Raw genomic sequence first — 22,582 nt, 5'->3', positions numbered from 1 at the left:
ACTGTCAAATTTATAAATATTTGGTGGCTGTACTTGTCTCTTTTTTTATAGGGTAGGAGTAACTTTTCCTTGAAAGCTGGTTGTGGTTGTTATTCTGCTGGTTGATGTAACTTAGCGAGCTAAAGTTTCAGAATGAACACAGGAAATAATATTTTAGGGAATTCTTTGAAAGTCTCATATTTAATGTTAGTTTGAGTTTTATTATAGACACAGAATATTTTTTCTGTTTTTTTCTCTGTACCCTCCTGAAAGTTCATTAAATGCTTATTAATCTTCTGGGCTTATTAACAGCTTGTTATTAGCACMTCTAAGTCATAATGAAACTGAGACAAGTCAAGCAACATGAAATAAATRTGAAAGGCTGAGGGGACACAAGTACTTTTAAAAGATTACTTTAGGTTTGAAGGAATATCTGGAATTACATTACAATGAGAACAAAAGAGCAAACTGAGAGCTTTTAATTGTGGTGATCCCCTCCTCCTCTGTAAAGCCTTGAATTCTGTGGAGTTCAGTTTTATGTTCTGTGGGTTTTATTTGTTTTTTCGTTAGTGGAGAATCTCAGCAGTTTCTGCTGCATGGGAGAAGGATCTGAAACCCATTCTCCCATTAAGAACCTGAAGTTGTAATTGTGTTTGGCCCCTTTATATCTGAACATATTTTTTCTGTGAGATATTTATGCTTTAAAATATATTCCTTTCTGGCTGCCTYTTCATTTTCATTAGGTGTCTATGTATTAAATTATTTATATTGTAAAGTTTGTATTAAGTATTTGCACTTTTTGGTGTCTATAGTAACGATTCTGAAMATTTTTGCATTTCTTCCTTGTGTGTTTCTGCTTCTTGCAATTAGACCTTGCTGCAGCTAATGAAACATATGTGATTTGTTTGTTTATGCCTGAGGACTGAACTTGCTACTGAATAATGCAAAAACATGTGCAAGGACAAGTGTGGTGGATGGAATCAGGAATGTGGGCACCCAGGATCCATCAGCAGAGTCAATTCAAGAGGTGTTGAAGCTCTGGCTCTGCCTGCTTGGCCCAAGTGGACACAGGTTTGTTATCTCGCGTGGATTTTTACCTCAGAATTGAAATTAAAATAAGCTGGAGGAGTTGAGGTATTGATATTCTGTTTGGTGGAATGCAGCTGTGTGCTCTCCTGCCCTGTGCTGGCTCTGAGCAGGATYATCTCTGCATCCCTCTAGAAAAGGCAGTGAATGAACACCCATGTTCCACTTTCAGAGGAGTTAAATGCTCAAAACCAGGGCTGGGACAGAAATATTCCACTAAAACCCATCCTGTGAGATTTCCAGGCAGCTTCTTGTTTAGGAAAAGGCTAATATATAATTCTACCTGAGGTCCACAATCTGAATTTTTTTTTTTTTTTCCTGACACATCTATTCATTACTAATCATAGAATCACAGAATGGTTTGGGTTGGAAGGGACCCTAAAGATCCCCTTTTTCCACCCCTGATATGGGCAGGGACACCTTCCACTGTCCCAGGGTGCTCCCAACCCCAYCCAAACCAGCCTTGAACACTCCAGGGATGCATCCACAGCTTCCCTGTGCTGCCTGCTCCACTGCCTCCCCCTCCTTACAGTCTAAACCTAGTCCACACTGAGAAATATTAATTTAATCTTCATTTTAAAACAATATATTTTTTTTTCAAGCAGAACAGATAAGACGGAGGGAAATCCAGTTTGTTTAATTATAAGGTATCAACATGCTGCAGACTTATATTAGTGGATTAGATTTTCTCCCAGAAATAACTTCAGTGGAATTACATCATAAGTAAATGCAGTCCAGTTCATCTWATAATTACATTTGGAAGTGCAGAAGTGGGGAAGAATGGAGTCATATCCATCTCACATAAAAAATTCTGCCTTTGATGTTTATTTGAGAAACTGCTCTGAYTTTTACAGCAGCAAAGAGGGCCCAGAAGTTGCATTTTCTTTATCCTCAACACCTGTTTTTGTCTGGCATCTGCAGCGATGCGCTGGTCCCGTTCTGCTCATAAACTCTGGCAGGTTCAGTGTGTGATCTGTGCCCCAGCAGAGGCTCCAGCTCTGCAATTAATGCCYCACAAATGAGGAATTTGCCTTGGGCACGTCCTTGTGATGCTGGACTGGCCATCTCTGCTGCTCCCTGCATTTCAGAGCAGAGCTGAGTGCCTTGAGTGGCACAGGACATGCCCACACTGTGCCCACATTGTGCCCACACCATCCCTACAAATCTCTGAGGATCACTCCTTCAGTGCCTCATATTTTACTGGGAGTTGAATTTTACATTATTGGCCGTGGTATCAGCCAAATGTCCTCTATGGGGATGGTTTTGTTCAATCAACAGGCAGGAATTAACCCCAAGCCTTTCTGCCTGGTTGTGGATACAGAGTGATTTTCCTGCAGTAAGGAATTCAGTTCTGCAGTGCAATGTAGCTCCTATTTATTTSATTTATATTTATTTATCCTTTCTAATTATCTAAAATTGTCATTCTTTTATGTAGCACCTCGTTATATATTTACACAGAAAAAAAACCTCAACATTTCATACTTTCCAAATGCAAGTTCATCTTCTGTACTTAAGGAAATTTCCACTGATGAATATTCTTTCCAAAACCAGCCTAATGAACATAAAAAATGAGTGGATATTTTTTCCCTAAGGAAATATCATTAAAACKAATGGACACTATATATTTGTAAGCAATAACTTTGATGAGATATTAATGTTGTCTGTAAAGCAAAGGTCAGTGGCTCTTTAACACCASTTTTCCCAGAGGAATTGAAGTCCTGCCTTGCAAAGTTCAAATATTTTATCCAAAGATTTGATAGGTAAGCTCTCATTAAGGTGCAATGGTATGACCTTACAGTCTCTTTTCATCATAATCAGAAAGCTCAGTATGATTTATTCAATAAAATTAAAAATCCTTTTTGCTAGTAGACTTTTTTTCTTAATAGAACAAACAAGCAAATAAAGTTAGGGACTTTCCTTCAGGAAATCTGCAGATGTCGGATTAACAGTAAACCAGTCCATCCAGATAATTTTATTATTTGCATATCAGGTCACACTGGTGTGTGTGTGTGTGTGTTTATAAATGCATATATGTGTTTTAAAAGAGATTTATAGAATATAGCAGCAGTGGGTGCAGCTCTGCCTGGCAGGGGAGTCTCTCAGAGCAGGTCCCTCAAGCCATGAAATCGTGTCTGCACTTGTTCAGGCTGTTAAACCCAAGTGTCTGAGACCTTCTCATCAATCRCAAAATATTTCCAGTTTGTAACTGGGACTGGTTTGTGTTTTATAATTTCAGGGGCAGCCAGGCTGTGTTTCCCTCTGTCCCTCTGTGCTGCTCTCCCATCCTGTGCTGCYCGAGGCTGTTCCACCTCAGCTGAACATCACACCTCGAGGCTGCTTTTGAATTTCAGCATTTTCCTGATCAGATCAGAGCCCTCATCGCTGTGACTTTCTGTCCTCAATCAAGACAGCTCCCATATGCTTTGAGCTGTAATTATTTGAGTCACATTGCAGTCGTTAAGAAGGTGTAGCCTGGAGTTTTCTGTGCATATGCAGGCAAATGCTTGTGGAATCAGACTCTAATTTCACAAATTAGTTTTGAGGCAAGACTCAGAAGGCAGGSAGGGTTTTATAGACTGAGGGGAAGRTGGAAAAAAGAACAGGTTTTTGAGAAAACTGAAGATTAATAGGAACCATCTGTAGGGCTCCAAGAGATTCAGTGGGGTCTAGACAGTTGCCCTTTCTTGCTGCTCCGATGTCGCATGTGACAGCGACTGGAGCCATATGTGAGCCACAAATAAACCCTTCCCAACTCGTGCCTTCCCTGCTTAAAGTTTAATCAGTCTGTTTTAGCTGGAAAAAGATGAATGTTTCGGAGGGAAAATGTCACACAAGCAGTGTATCAGTGTTCTGTCACGAGGTGTGGAACCCAGACACAGAGTGGGGATTAATTCCTTAATGAAACTGAGGGACAACAGTAACCCCAAAATGCCTGCTTATGTTATCATGGATAGATCTCAGCACTAATTCCTCCATATCCCAACCACTTCCTTTGCTCTGATTTTCTTTACTTCATACATTCCCTGTTGGGTTTTTGTTGGGTTTTGTTTGGTTGGTTGGATTTTGTTTTGTTGGGTTTCTTTTTGTTTTTAAACTGGATTTGTTTCCTCACCTCTGTTTCTTTTTATCACCTGTTTATCGTCTGTTTTTCTAGCATATGTTTTTCTGCTCTGCTTTTCCTAATTTACTTCTGTTCTTGCTTTTAGGCAACCAGGCGTGTTTCCCAATGCTTTGTGTACCTGCCTCTTTATCCCATGTGAATCTCAGCTTTAAAGGGACAAAAAAAACTTTGCTGCCTGTTTAAAAGAATCTCAAGAACAGTTTTAATTCAGGCAGACAGACTCGCCAGGAACTTTGATTTCATTTCCAAGATTGACTTCAATGTGAAGAAGCCAATTTTTGCTATATCATGTTTCTTGATTAGACAGGGTTTTTTGGGTAACATTTGAGAAAGACTGCAGGTTTGAAATTCCAATGTGAACAATCAAAAAAACCCCAAAACAGTAAGAAAAATAAAGAAATCATTATTTTAAAATGAAGGAAATAGAAGAAAGAGCAGGAAAAATACTTTTTTGCCTATGAGCTGGATCTAGTGCCAAATTGACAGTCATTACATGTTCTGTTTTGTCTTTCAGTGTCTTATGATCATGAAATTTGGTCATCAGCCACCTTCCCTGCAGAACTCCAAGCACCTTCTCCTGAAGAGCTGCTTTTGCAGCAACTTTTGGCATTTCTGGCTGTTTGAATTTTCCCATTCATGCATTCCAGGATCCTTGCATCTCCAAGGGAGGTGAGTGATGTTTTCAGTGGGCTGAAATGCAATCATATCTCTGATATTTCCATGCCATTACAATTGTGGTGCCTTGATACCAGCACTTTTTGAAACAGTGGTGAAGAAAAGTGAGATGTATGTAAGGGGAAGAACATTCTTAATAGTGCCATGAAATTGTAGGTGCAGAAAATGGAATTATACCAAATTCAGAGGGGTAAAAGTCTTGGAAATGCCTGTGTATTTTGTTTTGTTGAGTTGTTGTTTTTTTTTTGTTCTGAACAAACTGCATCATTAAGTGTTGCATTGCCATGAGAAAAACTTGTGCCCTTAATTAACATCAGGTTTTGTTATCGTGCCAGGATTAGCACTTTGTCAGTTGGTAAATAAATATCTGACTCGAATGTAATCAGTGACTTCAGCATTTACACATTGTAGAGCTGTCATAATATTGGGAAATTAGATTTTTCCTAGGCCAGTGCAAGCATTAACGCTCAATCCGTCACAAAGCTTAGGTGGGTCCTGACATGCTTTTAGAGATTTATACTGTAACAGKACATTTAGTAATGGCAATAAACTGACTAAATGTTATATTTCACTGTGCTGTGCATTTCCAAGGAGTTCTGAGATATTCGCTCACCATGTGAAGGAAATGCTCATAGATGGAAAGACATGAGATCTCTGAATTGGTCTCACTTTTAAATCAAATTATGTGYTATGTTAACAAATGGCAATCTCAASRGAGGCAGGGCAGAATAATTCAGCCAAAGCCAATGCTCTGAGTGCTGAGYTATTTCCCTTTGTAYCWCTGCAGCTTTTGKARMTGCTTTAAAGARCAGGRAGACTTTCTGCTCATTGGGTTTGGGGCCGTATTTCCGTTTTATTAGGATTTAGAATTGATTCCTCTTTTCACTGTGATGTATTAGAAGTTCAATTGAATGGAAACARGCAAAAATATTTTATTTATATATATATCTGTGTGTTTGTGAGTTATTGCCGAGCTTTGGAGCTCACACCCCCCAAGACAAACCCCTGCAGCAGCTCAGGGCTCCCTTGTCCTGCTGTCACCCTCCTGCTCACACTGTCCCTGACATTTCCCTTTGGGCTGGAGCAATTCCTGCAGGATTTCACTCCAAACTGCATCAGGGATTTGCTGTTTTCTTTTACACCCCAATGTGGGTCACAGCAAGGCCTTGCAGTGGGATCTAAAGGGGATGGAGCTGGTGGAGGCAACCAGAAATGGAAATGAATTTATGAAATCAGGGCTGTCGCTCATCCCCTGTGGTGGGGAACTCTTTCCTTGCCCAAAGCAGAATTTTGGCACAGCCTGGAGTGCACTGTCCCTCAATATTSKAYGTGACATTTTGAGTGTGTGRCCTCACTGAACRTGGCAGTGGTTTTCTTAACAACCARCACYMAYTTCTGGGAAATAAKCTTTTGGATTTCTTGAAAGTCTGTGTTTCAGGAGCTGAGCTTATTACTCAGATCTATGTTTTAAAACACTTAGGTAAGYGAACAGCTCTGCTGAAATAAATTTTACCAAAATGCCGAGTAAATCTGTCAATTCAGAGCAAAGAAAAATGYCCGAGAAATGACAGAAGATTTTCCCTTAACACCCTAAAAGGGTTTTTATTATAAYATGGAAAACACTTGTTCCCCAAAGCCARYGYGCTTCATTTCTTTGGATTGTTTGTCTATGCTGTCTGTATCCTCCTGTCTCCTGATGAAATTTCCAGAAACTTATRCATATTCTTATTAAATGTGTGATCAGAACCCAATATTTATTTCAGGTAATTGAAAAAGTAGCTGGAAATTGGATTTCTGTATTTTGCAAAACCCACAGAAAATAAATTATCTTCTAACTTGCTCTAATCTTGGAGCACCAACCTTTATATTATTTACAGTTCAGGAATGTTCCAAAAAATCTCATTTAGTGAATGAAATTATTTTTGAGAGGTTTATTGTCAGTCACCTTGCTGCTTGCTTGGGCTTTCCATGTCAGCTTCATTTTACAGCTGTAAAAGCTGCAAAACCAAAACTTTGATTTTCTTGAAAGACTTCAGAAGTATTTTTTTTTTTAAAGTTTTCATTTTCTGTTGAATACAATAGTCAGGAAAATTCTATTAAAAAAAAGGAAACTTTTGAACATATTTGAGTCTGCCCATTTCCCCAGGACATTATATAATAGAAATTGTGAGAACTCTGTAGGTATCTGATGCCTGAAGCTTCCTGGCTTTGCCTCTTCAACTGTCAGTCCAAGAATAGTCCAGACCACCACAATTTACTTTAAAATAAAATATAATTCTCTCTTGATATCTGCACCTTTTTGGGTTTTTTTTTTGGTGGTGAAAAACCTCAACTATAAAACATCAACTACAAAACTATTCACCTTGGACATATGAATAAGTAATAATTCTTTAACTGTCTGTGAAGACAACTAATTTTAAGCAAATCAGTGTTTTTRTGTAGTTTTAATCTAAACCAATGAACTAATCTAGACTTTTATCAAGAATGGCTAACGAGGCTTTTGAAAAAATCTCATTGCAGTGAGATGAGAAGACTGGGGCTGTTTATCTTACAGCAAGAATGAATAAGAAGGGGCACAGTAAAAGAAATCACAATGAATAATTGTGTGCCTAGGCAGATTAATTTATTTGTTTAGGGCTTTATTCTCTCTTTCTAACAAAATAAGACAGCCAATCAATTTGAGGYATGTGAATGAAAGTAATTTCTTTCCCATTCCCAATTAACACACTGAATTTGCTTCTGTCAGAAATAAATGGGGACAGTTTTTTAAGGTCCACGAAGGGGAGGTGACACAGGGTGCTGATAATATCTGCATTTCCACCCTCACAAAGCCTCTCATACTTCCACAGTATGATTAACACTATTACAGAAAAGTATTTTGCAGGAAATAKATTTTCTCACTACTGAAGCAAAGAAAAACCGAGGCAAAGCGAAGTACAGAGGTGTTTCTTTAGTGATTGAGTTTTTACATGGCTGTGGTTGGGCTTGCTGGTGCTGAGTTCAGGAAGAAAAAGAAAAATCCCACCCAGATATTACTGAAAATAAAAGTGATGTGTCCATTTCCACATGTTCTTTCAAGGCCTGGGAATTTCAAACATACTTTGTGCCATTTGGTCTAAAAGGAGGTGTTTGGTACCTCAGGGATGCWTTGGTCTCTTTTTTTGTCCATCTGGTAAGAAATCCTTTGTTTGGTTTTTCTCCTTTTGTCCCATTCTCTTCAGTAATATTTTAACTTTATCTTTACTATAATATCTTCAAAAAAATGGGAATATTTTTGTCAGAAAATGTTGTTCAACGGTATCCTTTTGCAGTGCTACTCTGTTTATCCAGGAAGTTCAGAAACAGGGGTTGAAATTGTTTGAGATGAAGTTGGAGACAAGAAAAGTAGAGCTCTGAGCAGCCAAGAAAGACGAGAATAGGGGATAATAAAGGAGGGATAGTTAGAGTGAGGAATAAGGAAATAAAAAGGGAATCAGAAGAGTTGGTTGTGATGGAAGACAACAGTGAAGAAGACAGAGAAGCAAACGAGGCAGTCAAACACACTGACATGAGCAAAGAAAGCATTTCCACATCTTTTGTCTGGTCAGTATTTGCTGGTGTATTAAGAAGTCCAGAAGATAAAATGTGTAACAAACCAAACACCCTGTAGCCACAGGAAAGGAGAATGTGGCCCAGATCAATGCTGGCAGATTGATGCCCYATTTTTCTGCCAACAAGTTAATCACAGGTCTTTCTTTATTCACTTTTCTCCTTTTTATGTTAAGAATGGCTAGCAGAAGTGTTTTATGCTTCAGATGTTTCCAGAAGGGAGTAAAAAASGCTTTTATGTTTTATTTTGCTGATTACACACAGAATATCTGAGTGTGGCAATACTTTCCTCCTGTCAGGGGTTATTGTGAACAATTATACAACTGATAATGAATTGCTCTCTTTACACTGCTCTTTAATTAATAGATTTCACTGATAGGATACTTTCTTAGATTTTTTTCCTTGATATCAGCAGTGACTCAATCCTAAATGGCAGCTGTGATGAGGAATCTTAACCAGGCCAGGCTTCCACTCTGCTTCCCAAACTGAGCTCTTCTTTTCTTGCTGTGCCCTTGTATAGGTGGTGAATCTTCCATGCTAATGCAGAAGGTTGATTGAGATTCAGATAGTCATAATATTTATCAAGATGGTGATAAATGCAGTGGAAACAAATGCAGTAATCTCTCAGGAGAGCAGCCTGTCTTGTTTTCATAGTCAGGATCACTACTGAATCATCTCACCTATACACTTATTTATCATTCCCTCTATTCTCTTWGTTAAACAGAAAATAAAACTGATCAATGCATTAAGTGTTGTAACTTGGATAAAAGCTCTCTCCAATGTAKCTAAGTTTGGGGAGAAAGAAAAAGGAAATTGGGGTTTGGTGTCTGACACAGCAGGCAGTGGAGTCTAAACGTGCATGACAAAAATTCAGCTGAGATAAAGTTAAGCTGAAGCAAACTYAAAAGAACCAAGCTCATGGTTACATTTTAAAACATTGGACAGAAATTTAGGCACCCTATAAAGTGAGGAAATTCAATCACTGTGCCTGGAAAGCAGCCAGCAGTGCTCTGCTTGTGTTAGAAAGAGGTGAGGTAATCCCTGACTAGGGATTGCAAAACTCTCTTTATGAATACTGAACTGTACAGAAAAAAAAAAAAATTAGAGTCAAGGCCACACTGTCCTGTGCTTGGTGTTGTTCTGTATGTGGTAAAGGATATCAAAAAAAGATTTTCATCTATGTTTGGAAGGTACCCTGCCTGGAACATTAAAAAGACACAAAAATTGGAATGTATGAGAGTGCCCTATGCACCTCTGTGAGTGAAACCCCGGAGAGATCTGTATTAATGGGTATTCTCCTCAAATGCAGTGTTAAAAATCAGGGAAACAAATCTGGTCTGACTGCTGCTTTAGCTACTTAAATCCCAAAATTGCCTACCTCCACTGCCAGCAGTAAAGTTCCCTTGATCTCCAAATTGTTGTCCTTAAATCTTACCAATGTCAGAAGCTGGGGGATCCTCGGACTTAAACCTCCAGTTCCTTTGTCACTAAAACAGGTTAAAGTAGCAAAAGAGCAAATATATTGATGAGATGTTTATAAAAAAACAATGAAGAACAATTTAAAAAAACAAAAAAGAAAAAACAAAGCCTTAACTTTTCTTGTTGTAATTAGGGAAGCCAATAATGCTTAAGCCAATCACGATATTTTGGATGGCACTGGTGACAGGGGGTTGGACTATTCTGGGATTTGGAGATCATCTCCATTAAAGCACAAAGCCATTTATAAACTGCTGAACTGTTTCCATTCAGCACTCTTTATAAAACTCCACATTCCCACTCTTCTGATCACGTACTGTCACTGGTTTTTGGAAATGATCAGGGAAAAGTTGACTGTACTCACAATAACTGTGTCTYCTATCATTATTAATGCAAGCAGCTTTCATATCTCAGTGTGCACTGAAAACCATCCTCAATGTCATCCTAACAAAGATCTCKGAGAGGGTGAGGCTCTTCAATTGGGCTGATGATGTTTGTTTAATTTAAAGTTTGTGTTTCAGCTCTGAGGTGGTTGGCACACAGTGACACTGAAGCCCAATTACTGCTGCAGTTCCTGTTGTGATGTTTAGTTCCTTAGCCTTGGAGAGAATTAAAAGAAAAGAGAAGTAATTAGTTWTGTAAGTGTCATAGTCCATTTCTTAGCTTGATAGGTCAGAAACAAGAAAACAAATCAAGGAGGAAGAGATTCTAAATTGGGAAGAAGGCTCTACTTGCATAAAAYTGGGCATGGAGTAATATCTTCTGTGTTTTGTTTGCTAAATGGTTGCTGGTACCACAGTACAGTGTGACAGCTAAAAGGACTTGGGTTGGGTTTTTRATTTTTTCTTCAGTCATTCAATTAAATAATTTGTTTCTGCCTTAAATATTCTCAATAATGGCAGAACCCGGTGATGTGCAAACCATCCTCATGCACAGACATGTCAATTATTGTAATTTGCTGGCCAAARCCCAGGTATCACTGCTTGCAGGGGTTCTTTGGTCTGTTATTTTCAAGCACATTTRCCAGGCATCTTTTATCAAGTGTCTGTAGCTTAATAAATATGGTTATGATCATTGTCTTGTTGGACAGTTGTTCTGTTGGCCTTACAAATTACACCAAGTTCTGAAGGGAATTTGACTTGCCGTGCCCAGGACCTGACTGAACGTAGTTTAACTGAAAGTTTTAGCCATTAAACTTACCACCAGTAACATTATTATCACTAGAATTTGTCTTTCTTTGAGATGAGGTTACATACATGGAAATTGATAGCATTTTGTATTGCTAATATGGGCATATCTGTCTCTCTTTTCATGTGCGTCAAGGAAAATGTCTGGATTTCTTTCTTCCTGAAGCCTGCACTACTTTTATCTAATTAATTTCATTTACAGGAATGTGTTGCATGGAAAATTTCACTGCTGCTAATAGGTCCTTCATAAATACAAAATAAATACTGCSTTTTTTTCTTCTGGAAGTAGGGGCTCATATCTTTGTCTTCAAAGATGAATAAAGCAGAAATGTTAGCAGGAATGTTTCTGAAACAGAAGCATTAATGTTTGTAAGGGATTGAGAAGGATGGAGTTGAGAGGGAGTAGAGCTGTRCCCCAGGGAAGGTCATTTACTCAATTCTTGTGCTCCTGGTGTGCTGGGGGGACTGAAGGGTTTTGAACAGAGCCAAAGACAAAGTGTGACCAAACAGCAAACCCCAGCAGTGCRGGCAGAGGTGCTGCTGACCTTTCCTGAGGCAGCTCTTGTGAGCCCAGTCCCAGGCTCAGGGACTCTGTTCTTCCTTTGCTTTAAGAGAGCAGAATCTATTTCACACTTTGTCCTTTGGGTGATTCCTGTTTTTTTTTTTTTTTTTTTTTTTTTTTTTTTTTTTTTTTTTTTTTTTTTTTTTTTTTTTTTTTTTTTTTTTTTTTGTTAGAGCTTAAGGGGAAAGCTGGATGTCATCTGTGAGGCAGGTTTTACTGTTTGGGCCAGAGTGACACCCTCTGAGCTCTGAGGAAATCAGCACCAGGATACTCCTGAGTGTCCCTCTGTGTGCTGTGATGGCTYCTGCAGCCCTGGCATCACTCAGTTTCTAACTCAGACGCAGATTCCTGTGATTCAAACCCCATCCTGCATTCCCCTGTGAGCTCCAAGGCTCAGCTCAGCCCATCAGMCTGACTCTGTCTGCCAGGGGTCACCTCCCCCCGATGCCCTCCGGGAGCCCTGCTGGCCTGTCACCGCTACTCACTGGGCTCTTTGTGGTAATTTTAGAGTGAATTTGCATAAATATTCTTTGTCAGGTACTTTGCTTTGTCTTGATTAGGTGAAATTAATATTTGTTCCCCGTGCTCTCACCTGAAGACACTTTCTTCTTCTTACAGTAAAAGTCACTGTGTATTTCCATCTGTTTGTAGTCCCTGTTGGTATCTGGACATTTCCTTTCCTGGTGTATTTGGGTTTTTTAAAAGAGCCCATTGAAGACTCTTAGCACACATGTGGAAATTAAATTAATTAGTCAAAGTCATGCAGGAGGTTGTCATAAAGCAAGTCTTTCTGGATTTCTAATTTTCACCCTAATGCTCCAAGTTGGTAAACTCTTATCCCTTCCTTGAACGCATTTTAAGCAAATCTCCTCTTACTTTTCTTAAGCTATTTCAAAAATATCCTTTATTTCATGTACAGAAACATCTTTCTGTACCAAGATGACCAAGTACACTCTTTCCTGGTCAACACTTCAGGTTTTTGTGCATTTGTGCACTTTTTCTGTCCCAGCTGAAACTAAAATCCTTTTCCACTTACTACTCTTCTTTCTGGCATCTGTCTCTCCTGGCTGCAATCCTTCTGGATTCTAATTAGGCTTCCCATGGCTTGGCTCGGGGTGTAACCATAACCAATTTATCATTGCCTTAATCTCCCCCCGGGACATTCATTGAAAGAGCGGTACCTGAATATTTCCCCTTTATCCACAATTTCCAGTCTATATCAAACATGAAATCTTGACAGATGGAGTCCAATCTGTCACAGTGAGTTAGTGTATTTTTCTCCTGATTGAATGTATTTATTGCACAAAGAAAGATGGAAAAAAATGTAAAGATGAATATTTCAAATTTGGGTTACAGAATAGTTAGTTGGGCTGGGCATTTTTTTTTTTTTTCAACTGAGAATCTGGCTCGAGTTAGATGAATGAGAAAACGACACGAGAGTTGTTTTTGTTGTGCTAAGAGGAAGAACAGATCTGATCATAACAAAAACAGATGTAAAGCCATAACGCAGTCCCTCCTGTTATCCACTCCCCACTCCCGCGCTGACCAGCACAGGATGAACCGTTCTGCCTTCTGCCAGCACAGCCCCTGCCAGCAGATCAGACAKCTCCTGAAATAACTGAAACACCCCGCTGCAGCAAAGGCTGAGAAAAAAAACCACCCTGCCAAAGTGCTGGGCCAATCAATCAARTGGTAATGATGGATCATGAAACCCATTTGTTGACAAATAAAACCTCGTGTGCTCTGCCAGGGAACCCAACTGTGTCGCTCACAATATCGTGTGCAGGAGCGGAATTTATCCATGGCAGGGGCAGACTCTGCAGCCATCCCCTCCAACTGGCTGTGCAGGTGGCTGAAWCCTTAACCCTTGGTGGTGCTGGGTCCCACAGAGGATGGGGAAATGTCCCCTGGAGTGGGGGTTCTGTGGGGGGCAGGGGACCCAGCCCAGGGTGACACTGGCGGGTCCATTCAGACCCTGCAGCTGCTCTCAGTGCAGAGAGCGTGGCTGCAGCCTGGAGCATGAAAACCAAATTTATTCTGGGCCMCAGCAGAGCTGAGCATTGTGTTTAAACCCTCCAAGGTTCTCCAGTAAAGATCAGAGCTGGAATTCTCTCCATTGGTGCCTACCTGGGAGCTCTTATGGAGAGGACGAATCAGCCGGGTAGCCAAATGTAGGTATTGCTTGTCTCTCATTAATAGTTTTGGTTTTTTTATGATTTTTTTTTTCTCAGCACTTAATCTGACAGGCACAAGAAATGACTGATTGTCCCAGCAGCTCTGAGTGATCTTACAGGAGTTTTCCAGTGCAGGAAAGGGAGGATTTGACCAAAGCATCTCTGAGGTATCCAAGGGTCCCTGGCTCCCCACCTGCCCTGACAGCCAAAGCAGTAAAGAGGCTGAGGTAGGAAATTGTGATATAAACCTTGCCACTGTTTGCCACTTCATTTTTCCAACTCTTTTGACCCAGTTGACACAGAAGCAAAATTCTGAGGAACATTAATGTTAAATTGTAAATAACCTAAAAAATAGCACAGTTACTGTTGTGGTGGGTGATGACTGGATGCTCTGCACTGTGGTACCTAAAGACCTCTGCAAATTGGCATTAATTTCATGGTTTTCTTACACAGTTTGTGCTGATGATCTGTTTATTTTTCTGTGCTGTGTTTTACCTTAAAAAAAAAATAACAGCACCAGCCCTGCCATGGCCTTCCTATTCCAAAGGTCTGTTGCAATGAAGGGTTTCCTGGGAGAGAGATTTCTCAGGAGAATTTCTGGGCTCTCAGGGTTCCTTAAAAGAGGTGAAAACCCTTTAAATAATGAACTGGAATTTGCTGTAGAGCCCTTGTGCAARAGGCCCTCGTTAGTAACACCTAACATGAGGAGAGCTAAAAGGGCAATCTTTTAGCCCTCACTGCTATCACAGATTTTTAATTCCTTCAGCAAAGGACAGAAGTTGCCTTCTGATGGAGAGCTTGGGTGAATGCTGGGATTTTGATATTTATRTGCCAGAATTTGCAATTCCTTTTTTTTTTGGTGAGAGACACACAACCTTTCTCCTCCCCCTCAGTTTCCCCTTGCCCCCTTCCTTATCTCAGAGAATATTTTGTTAGCATCTATGAATCTGTTTGGCTTTAAGGAGTTCAAGGAAATACGGAAGTTAAATTAAAAAGTCCAAGATTTTCCAGAGGTGATAACTAAATTTTACAAAGTACTGTATGTCTGCTTCAGTACAAGAAGTGTTTGACTGATTTGTACAGGATGCTCACAGAATATTGTATTCATGCTGGCAACGAATCACAAGAATTTAATTTTGATATTTGATTTATACTGTGTGGTGTCAGGTGATTGATGTTCTATGCTGGCATAAATGAAAATATTGATTATAACTGAAACAGGAAGCCAGAAGTTGCAGTTGTGCGGGTGAAATCTCTGCAGTTGCACAGGTGAAATCTCCACAGTTTTACAGGTGAAATCTCTGCAGTTTTGTGGGTGAAATCTCTGCAGTTTTGTGAGTGAAATCTCTGCAGTTTTGTGAGTGAAATCTCTGCAGTTGCACAGGTGAAATCTCTGCAGTTGTGCAGGTGAAATCTCTGCAGTTGCACAGGTGAAATCTCTGCAGTTGTGCAGGTGAAATCTCTGCGGTTGTGCGGGTGAAATCTCTGCGGTTGTGCGGGTGAAATCTCTGCAGTTTTACGGTGAAATCTCTGCAGTTTTACGGTGAAATCTCTGCAGTTTTACGGTGAAATCTCTNGGTGAAATCTCTGCAGTTTTACGGTGAAATCTCTGCAGTTTTACGGTGAAATCTCTGCAGTTTTACGGTGAAATCTCTTCCCCAGGCAGACCCAGGGGGTGCAAGAGGCCCCTGGTGGAGGCACTGCCGCTCCCCACACCGGATCCTTCAGCATGCTGCTGGAAATGAAGGACTTTGGATAATTTTAAGAGTTCCCTGACCAGCCAGCTTGCTTTTGGAAAACAAAAAAAGCCCAAATCTGCAGTTTGTTGTGCATTCCAGCGCTGCTCTGTGTTTTGGACTCATAAGTTCATCATATGCTGCAGCATCCTGAGCCCTGCCCAGCACAGCCCCTGCTCTGCCTCTCCTCGTCTCTGATGCTGGACAAACAGCTCCCCRATCATTTACAGGCTCGTAAACACGGCCCAGCAGCATCCGTGTGCCCAGCAGAGCAGGGAAACTGCTCCGAAACCAACGCCAAATCAAACAATAACTCACGGCAAACAAACGGGCAGCTACAGCCAGCAGCTCGTGCTGCAGGAGCTGTTCCAACTGCCCAGACACTTCATTAGGCATGGAATAACAAAGGAAAAGAGACCAGAGTCATCTCATTGAACTCTCTTAGGCAAATTATCTCTTCTGTTCCCCCTCTCCAATTCCTATTTATTCTTTCTTTCTGCTCGAGGTAAGGAAATGCAACTTTTGTCTGGAGAGAGGATCAGCAGTGCTTGGAGCCACAGGGCTGGAAGTGTTCTTGCATTCTAGTTTGTCTTTCATTGGCATTTTTCGTAGCTTTCGGCATTTTAGTTATTTCCAAGATCAGGCTCTTGGTTATTAATCTAGAATCTGCTTTACACTTGCCCACAGCTCTAAGTCCATAGTAGAACTGTGTGGAAATGTACTTCACTCTGTGTCAGATGCTTTGGTTGGTGGTTTTTAATATCCTGTGAGGTACATGCAGATTGGTGTGTTTTTGTTTTGTTTTTAATTTCCATTGGTTCATAGCTGTTAATTTGTCAATGTGGTGGCTGAGAAGTAGACAACAAAAAAAGCACTGCTTCAGCCTTAGGAAAAAGCTATTCCACTGAAATTCTGGTGTGTGATGGTTCATTCACAGATCTGTTCTGTCCCTTAAATAGGTACTATAGTATAGTAGAATTCTATACATAATCCATATTTATTTCTTTGGAGAAGGTTAAATTACATCCTGTGCGTCAGTAAATCATTGACCAGAACCTCAGCATTCAGAGCTGCATCTTTTCTTATGAAGATCTCAAAAACTGTGCAGTCTCAAAAACTCAGCATTCTGAGCCAAGGCCGTGGAGCAGAGCAGGGAGGTGAAAAGGTGAGGGTATTCTCATGGAAATTGGGTAGATGAAGCTGCAGCATTGTCCAAAACTGYACRGAATTCTYGCCTAGGTGAAAARYAAACCAGCAGAGCTGGATTTCCTGRGTGTAATCGCTRCAGACAGGGCATGGGGTGTGAAAGGAAATGGTATTTGGTGTGAATAAAGGTCTGCATGTTCCTTCTTGCCTCCCAAGTGTCAGTGAGAGTGCCCTGTCTGCCCCTCTTTACCATGGCATCACTGGGCTCTTGAGAGAGAAACCCAAGAGAAAGCACAGCCTGTGATCAACAATTTGACAGAAACTCCCGGCAGAAATGCTGCTTTACCCCAAAAGGGAAACCCTGGACTCAGGAGAAAATTCCCTGGAGCCTCCATTCATGTGCTTTAAATATTTATTTCAATTACCAGAGGCCAAATTAATCATTCTGTGCATTATTCCCCACCTTTCCCTGCACCCACACCAGGCAGAGCTGTGCTGGTTTGTTCCTCAGCTGACCAGGTCATCCTTATCTCCCTCCACACACCATCAAACTCTCTGCAGGATAAAGAATGTTTTCTTCCTGCCSTGTCCAGCTGGATTTCTGGCTGTCACCATCCACAGGAGGAAGGCAATCTTTCTCTCAGTTTCCAAAGTGAAAGCTGCTCTTCCAGTTGAGAGGAGAGCAATCCCTCACCTGTTTTATCTCCCCTGCTTTGTCACTCACCCTTTGGTGAGCTTTGGCGGTGGATTTTGGGTGCCCAGGGTGCTGCAGCTCAATTTTGTGTTCTGTTAAGTTCCTTTCAGCAGCTAGATGTCTCTCTTTCCTCCCTTATTACAGAATAAAGTAGGGGTGCTGCTCTCGCCTTTGGAAAGCACTTGTTGCCCTCCATCATTTGTCCATTTTAGAGCAAATGTAAGGTTTTTTGGGTTTTGCTATAAATCTGTAGCTCAGCGAGCGTGTGGCTCGGTGTTGCACACAGCTTTTTCAGATCATTGATTGTTTCCCTCTGTCGGGGCCTGAGGCTGACCTATGTTTTTGCTTTTCGTGTTCCTCCGTGCTTTCCGAGCAGGGCTGTAGATCGAGACACTTTCTGCCTGTGGCAATCTGATCTTCCCTTAATCACAGCTGTTTTGCCCTTCCTGTTAAAGTTTGCATTTTGTGATCAATTTTAAATTGGAGATGCGATGATGCAACAGCCAAGATCTTTGGTGGAAGAGGGGGATTTTGTGTGTGGTATTCTGGAGAACAATTCCTTTTGCATGAGCCACTGTCTGTGCTGCAGGGCAATAAATGATGCTGGCTTTAGTGAAGTCAAGTGGAGCACCTGAAATCTGGAGAGCATTTTTTTTGCCMTATACTGAAAATTTGTGGAGTTTTATTTTAAAAGATCTTTCTTTTTGTTCGTGTTTTATCTTGCATTTCTTGTGTTACCTTCTTTTTCCTTTTTGTTTAATTTTTTTGTTTGGTTGTTCTCAGATTGTTTCTGCAGGTGTGGAATCACTGAGAGGAGCCATAGGAAAGGTTCCTGCTAGAGTCTGTTATGTAATTAAAATAATATGGTTCCTCTCGTGTCTTTCTCTAAGCTATTAACTCATAGGCTAAAATAGCTCCAGCCCAGCCAGTCAATGCACACACAAGCATGTATATAGCATTTAATATTCAGGAAACATAGAAATAATGTTTATTATTTATCKGATGCATTGATGTATTTATATTGTWGCATTTTATAGTTATGTTGYRTAAAGTATGTAATATATAACATACRTGAAAYATATGCARATATAATTTTTAATGTTATTGACATGAGCATATACATGTGCCCAGATGTAATAATGTATATTTATATTTATAAGGGTTTTTTTGTGCAGTGAAATATCAGTGTTTTGCACATTTGCACATGAAATTCCATCCATGTTATTAATCATTAAGCTTTTCAGAAAACTTCTGAGTATATTGTACTTTACCAAGGGGAAGGAGAATAGACAGAACATTTCTGAGTGTTGGATTTATTAGTTTGTGGAACTCCATTTTTATCCTGCTCGGAGATCTGTGGCTGTGTAGTGTAATACATTGAGAATGAAGTCAGGTGGACTGGTCACACTTTTATGGTCATTTTTGGAGGAGGTTTTTAGCCCTTCACTTTTGCTGGTTAGCAAACAGTGCTGAGGAGTAGTCACTTGTCTAAATAAGTATATTTTAAGTGTGTTCCTTGTTCTCAGGAGGAAGTTTTTGTGTGTGTTTCTTATAAAGTCCTGGAGTTAGGAAGGTTTCATTCCCCGAGAATGCTGAGGAGTAGTCACTTGTCTAAATCAGAGTGTTCTAAGTGTGTTCCTCATTCTCAGGATGAAGTTTGTCTGTGTTTCTTACAAAGTCCTGGAGTTATGAAGGTTTAATTCCCAGGGAATGCTGAAGAGTAGTGACTTGTCTAAATCAGAGTATTCTAAGTGTGTTCCTCTTCTCAGGAGGAAGTTTGTGTGTGTTTGTAAGAAGGTCCTGGAATCACACAGGTTTCATTCCCAGGGAATGCTGACCCCTGGAGCTGTTTTGCTGGGAATGCAGCTCTGTCTCAGTGGGATGAGGGCTCCCAGCAGTGATCCTGTTTGCATGCTGGGCAGCCAACCTCTGCCCCTCTGCAAATATCACCCTGCTCTCCTCTGCCTGCTCTGCTGCAGCCTGCAATAATAACCCATTCATCAAGTGTCACCCTGCCTAACACAGAGGAGCTCYTTTTTTATTGCCTTCATTTATAATAATTTAGTTTATACTTTACAATGTTATTGATTTTATGGAATGGCTCATTACGTCTACACAAAGCTAAATCATTCAATTAGRTGCTTTAAATTAAGTCATATAAATTTCTTACTAGATTTACTGTTGGATTGAATTGGGAATCAAGGYCTAAGAAATTATTTTTGAAATAATCATTGGGAAGGTATTGTTCCTTATGTTATAGGCTAGCAAAAGAATATATATAAAGAATATAAAGTTTTGGTTTTAATTATTGAAACCTAAACCTTTTGTAAACTCTGGGTTGGCAAAAGAAGTGAGAAGTTTGCTTGACTTCCTCTGCATGAACCTGATGGGAAAAGCTCCATCAAAAGGGATTTTCTGTAGGTTCAGCTGAGTGAAAAACCCCAGTATTCTGGAGAAAGGTGCTTCAGCCAATCCTGTCTACCATGGAGTATTCACAGGCACTGAGCAGGCAGGGAAGAAGGGCAGGGTGAGACCTCAGCCTCCTCCTCCYTTCTGTCCCATGGAGAAAGGCTGGAAGCTGCTCAACAATTTCCACAGGAAGAAATCAGTCCACTAAATCAAAACCTCTTCAAACATTGAAGCCATTCTGGAATGAACCCAGTTCTTTTAAACGTGGAGGGTTTTACAACTTTTTTTCTTTTCTGTGTGGTTGTGCACCTATGGAAGTTTTTATAATATATGCAATTAAGAAAATGAAACTTTTTTTTTCCACTCTTTTAGAATGAAATGAGGGGGAATAGAGGCACAGCAGAGGGARGTCTGCTCTGAAATGCCTGGGTGGGTTTGGAGTGCTCATCACATCACTGTGCTGACGCAGTGCTTTTGAACAAAGTAATTGTCAGTTTAGATGCAGAGACAAGAACACATTGTGGTTAAAAAGTAAACCTCGATAACCAAAGCAATAATTATTTGTAATTCAAAATTTGTTTYCCTTTTATTCAAACTTGTCAGATTWTTCTGAAGAGAATTCACTWCAAAATTGTATTATTCTTGAATCAAGGTTTGACTTGCTGCTCTTCCCTCAGCTTCTCTTTGTCAGAGGTGACAGGCTTACCATCCTTAATTTTTTTGAATAATTAAAAGCCATGAATCTTTGGTTACCCTCTGCTGGACAGTCAGGATTTGTACTTTAAAAACTCATAATTAGATCCATTGAAGTCTTCAAAGTATTCCAGAGGTTTCCTCTCCTTCGTAATAAAAGCAGTTAGAAGGGAATCAATCTGTTCCTCACAAGAAATTATATTTTGTATGAACATGGAGTTTCTAGGGGATATTTTTATTTCTTAATGCATACTAATTGAATCTTTGTTCACTTAACCTTGATTTTTAATTGTTTCCAGTGTTAGATATAATATGTTTAATGAAGAATTGCCCCTTTTTATTATCTTACGTTGTAAATTATCAGGTTTTATGTTTGCTGTGTTGATTCAGCATTGCCTAGATGCCCTGGAAAAAAAAAAAAAAAACATTTTCTTGCTTTTTTGTCCTTTTTTTTGCTCTGTGTGTGTCTTGTGTAATCCTTAGCGAGCCTTTCCACCGTGTCACCTTAGAAGCAACTGTTGAATCTCTAATCACATTTCTGAATTAAAGAAAAGACACTTGGGTTTTTTGGGTTTGTTTTTTTTTTTTTTTTAAAGGATGTTAGATTCTCCCCTCACAGTGTGATGTCCCATCAGCAGTGCTCGACCCGTTCCTGCTGCCTGTGGTGCAGCTCTGCTCATGCTGTCAGCTCAGACCTCACATGGAACAATCCTTGTCCTCTTCATTGTCACATCAGCCCTGGGACAGCCACAGCCGTGCCCTTGCCAGGACAGAGCTCCTTGTCTGGGGGAGCAGCAGGAACAGGGGATGGTCCCCTGATGGTCCCCTGAGCTCTCCTGGGCTGGGAATGGGCATCCCCTCCCTTTTGCTGCTGCTGCAGAGAATCCAAAGCAGTTCTGTTATTGCAGGGTCTCCACGTCCATCCAGGGCAGTTCCACACCCACAATGGCTCACGGCTTTTTCACCGTTTCTCGTTTTTGTACATTTGCACATCGGGATTTGCTGAATCCTCCAATTGCAGCTGCAGCCAATGCAGTCATTGAGTCCAACTTGGCTCCCCCCAATTTTCTGTTGTTTCCATCTCTTGGGGTCTGGCCCAGGGAGGTGTCCTTGAGTTTGGGGCTGCAGAGGAATTGTTTTGTGTGAAAATGGGAGAGCTCAGAACTGTCTGTGGAGTCTGGAGTTAAATACTGAATGATCACAGGGGTACAGAGACAGGAAAATAGAGAAACTGAAATCCTGAGGGATCACTGCCTGTGGCACTGCCAGGAACTCCTGGTGGGTCTGGGGGCTCAGCACAGAGGGTTTGGCTCTGCTCTGCAAAACTGGGAATTTCATGGACAGCACAAAACCACTGAGATGGGCACACAYGGGCTGGAAATGGCTTAGAAAGCCYCTCTCAGTTGAAGTTATCCATATCCCARTCAAAGGATGAAGGGAATTGGGTAAAGGGATTGATTAGAGAGGGAGAAGATCAAAGGCATCTATTTGTTTTCGTTTGTTATTAGCTCACTTCATGTGTACTGTCTGGTTTATCTTATYCCATCCTACACTAGAGGGAAAAGGATAAAGCTCTTTGGATTATTTTCAGCTTTTCGTGGGAGTTTTTGAGTAGCTCAGCCCCAAACTCTCTGATAYAAATTAGATTAGAAATGTCTCACATTTCTGTTGCTGGATTAGCTCAGYTGGTTAGAGCATGGGGCTAATAATGCCGGGGTTTGTGGTTTTGATCCTGTGTGGAGCATTCACTTTGGAGTGGGACTTGATCCTTGTGGGGCCCTTCCAACTCAGAATATCCTGTGATCATAAAYTGCTACTCTGAATTAATCCTTGTTCTGCTAATATTTGTTGTTTCAGAGCTTTTAATCTCGATCTCCCAAGACCCATCTTGAGAGCCTTCACCAGCAAGAGARTCAGAGCTTTTCTCTGTCTGTGAGTCTCTCTGTGTCCCACACTGAATTTGGAATTATTTATTCAAAGAGCCGAGATTGGAAGTCAAGAAACTTTTCCTCAGAATAACCTAGGAAAGGATGGGGAGAGGAATGACCCAGGCAAT

The 22,582-nt window shown here is 40.5% G+C and overlaps 1 long non-coding RNA gene across 1 annotated transcript in view; it reads left to right on the top strand.

Annotated features, from left to right (window-relative positions):
• Positions 1-1,001, top strand: part of LOC130583910 (uncharacterized) — a 4,196-nt gene extending 3,195 nt beyond the window's left edge. Inside the window, exon 3 of the long non-coding RNA XR_008966462.1 lies at positions 900-1,001. This is a non-coding gene — a long non-coding RNA (uncharacterized LOC130583910). The remainder of the gene's footprint in view (positions 1-899) is intronic.
• Positions 1,002-22,582: the final 21,581 nt, after the last annotated feature.

The sequence above is a fragment of the Malurus melanocephalus genome, unplaced genomic scaffold (genome assembly GCF_030028575.1).
Source record: "Malurus melanocephalus ecotype Western Australia unplaced genomic scaffold, MMel_1.1 scaffold_642, whole genome shotgun sequence".
NCBI lineage: Eukaryota > Metazoa > Chordata > Aves > Passeriformes > Maluridae > Malurus > Malurus melanocephalus.
This window is presented reverse-complemented; position numbering and strand designations above follow the sequence as displayed.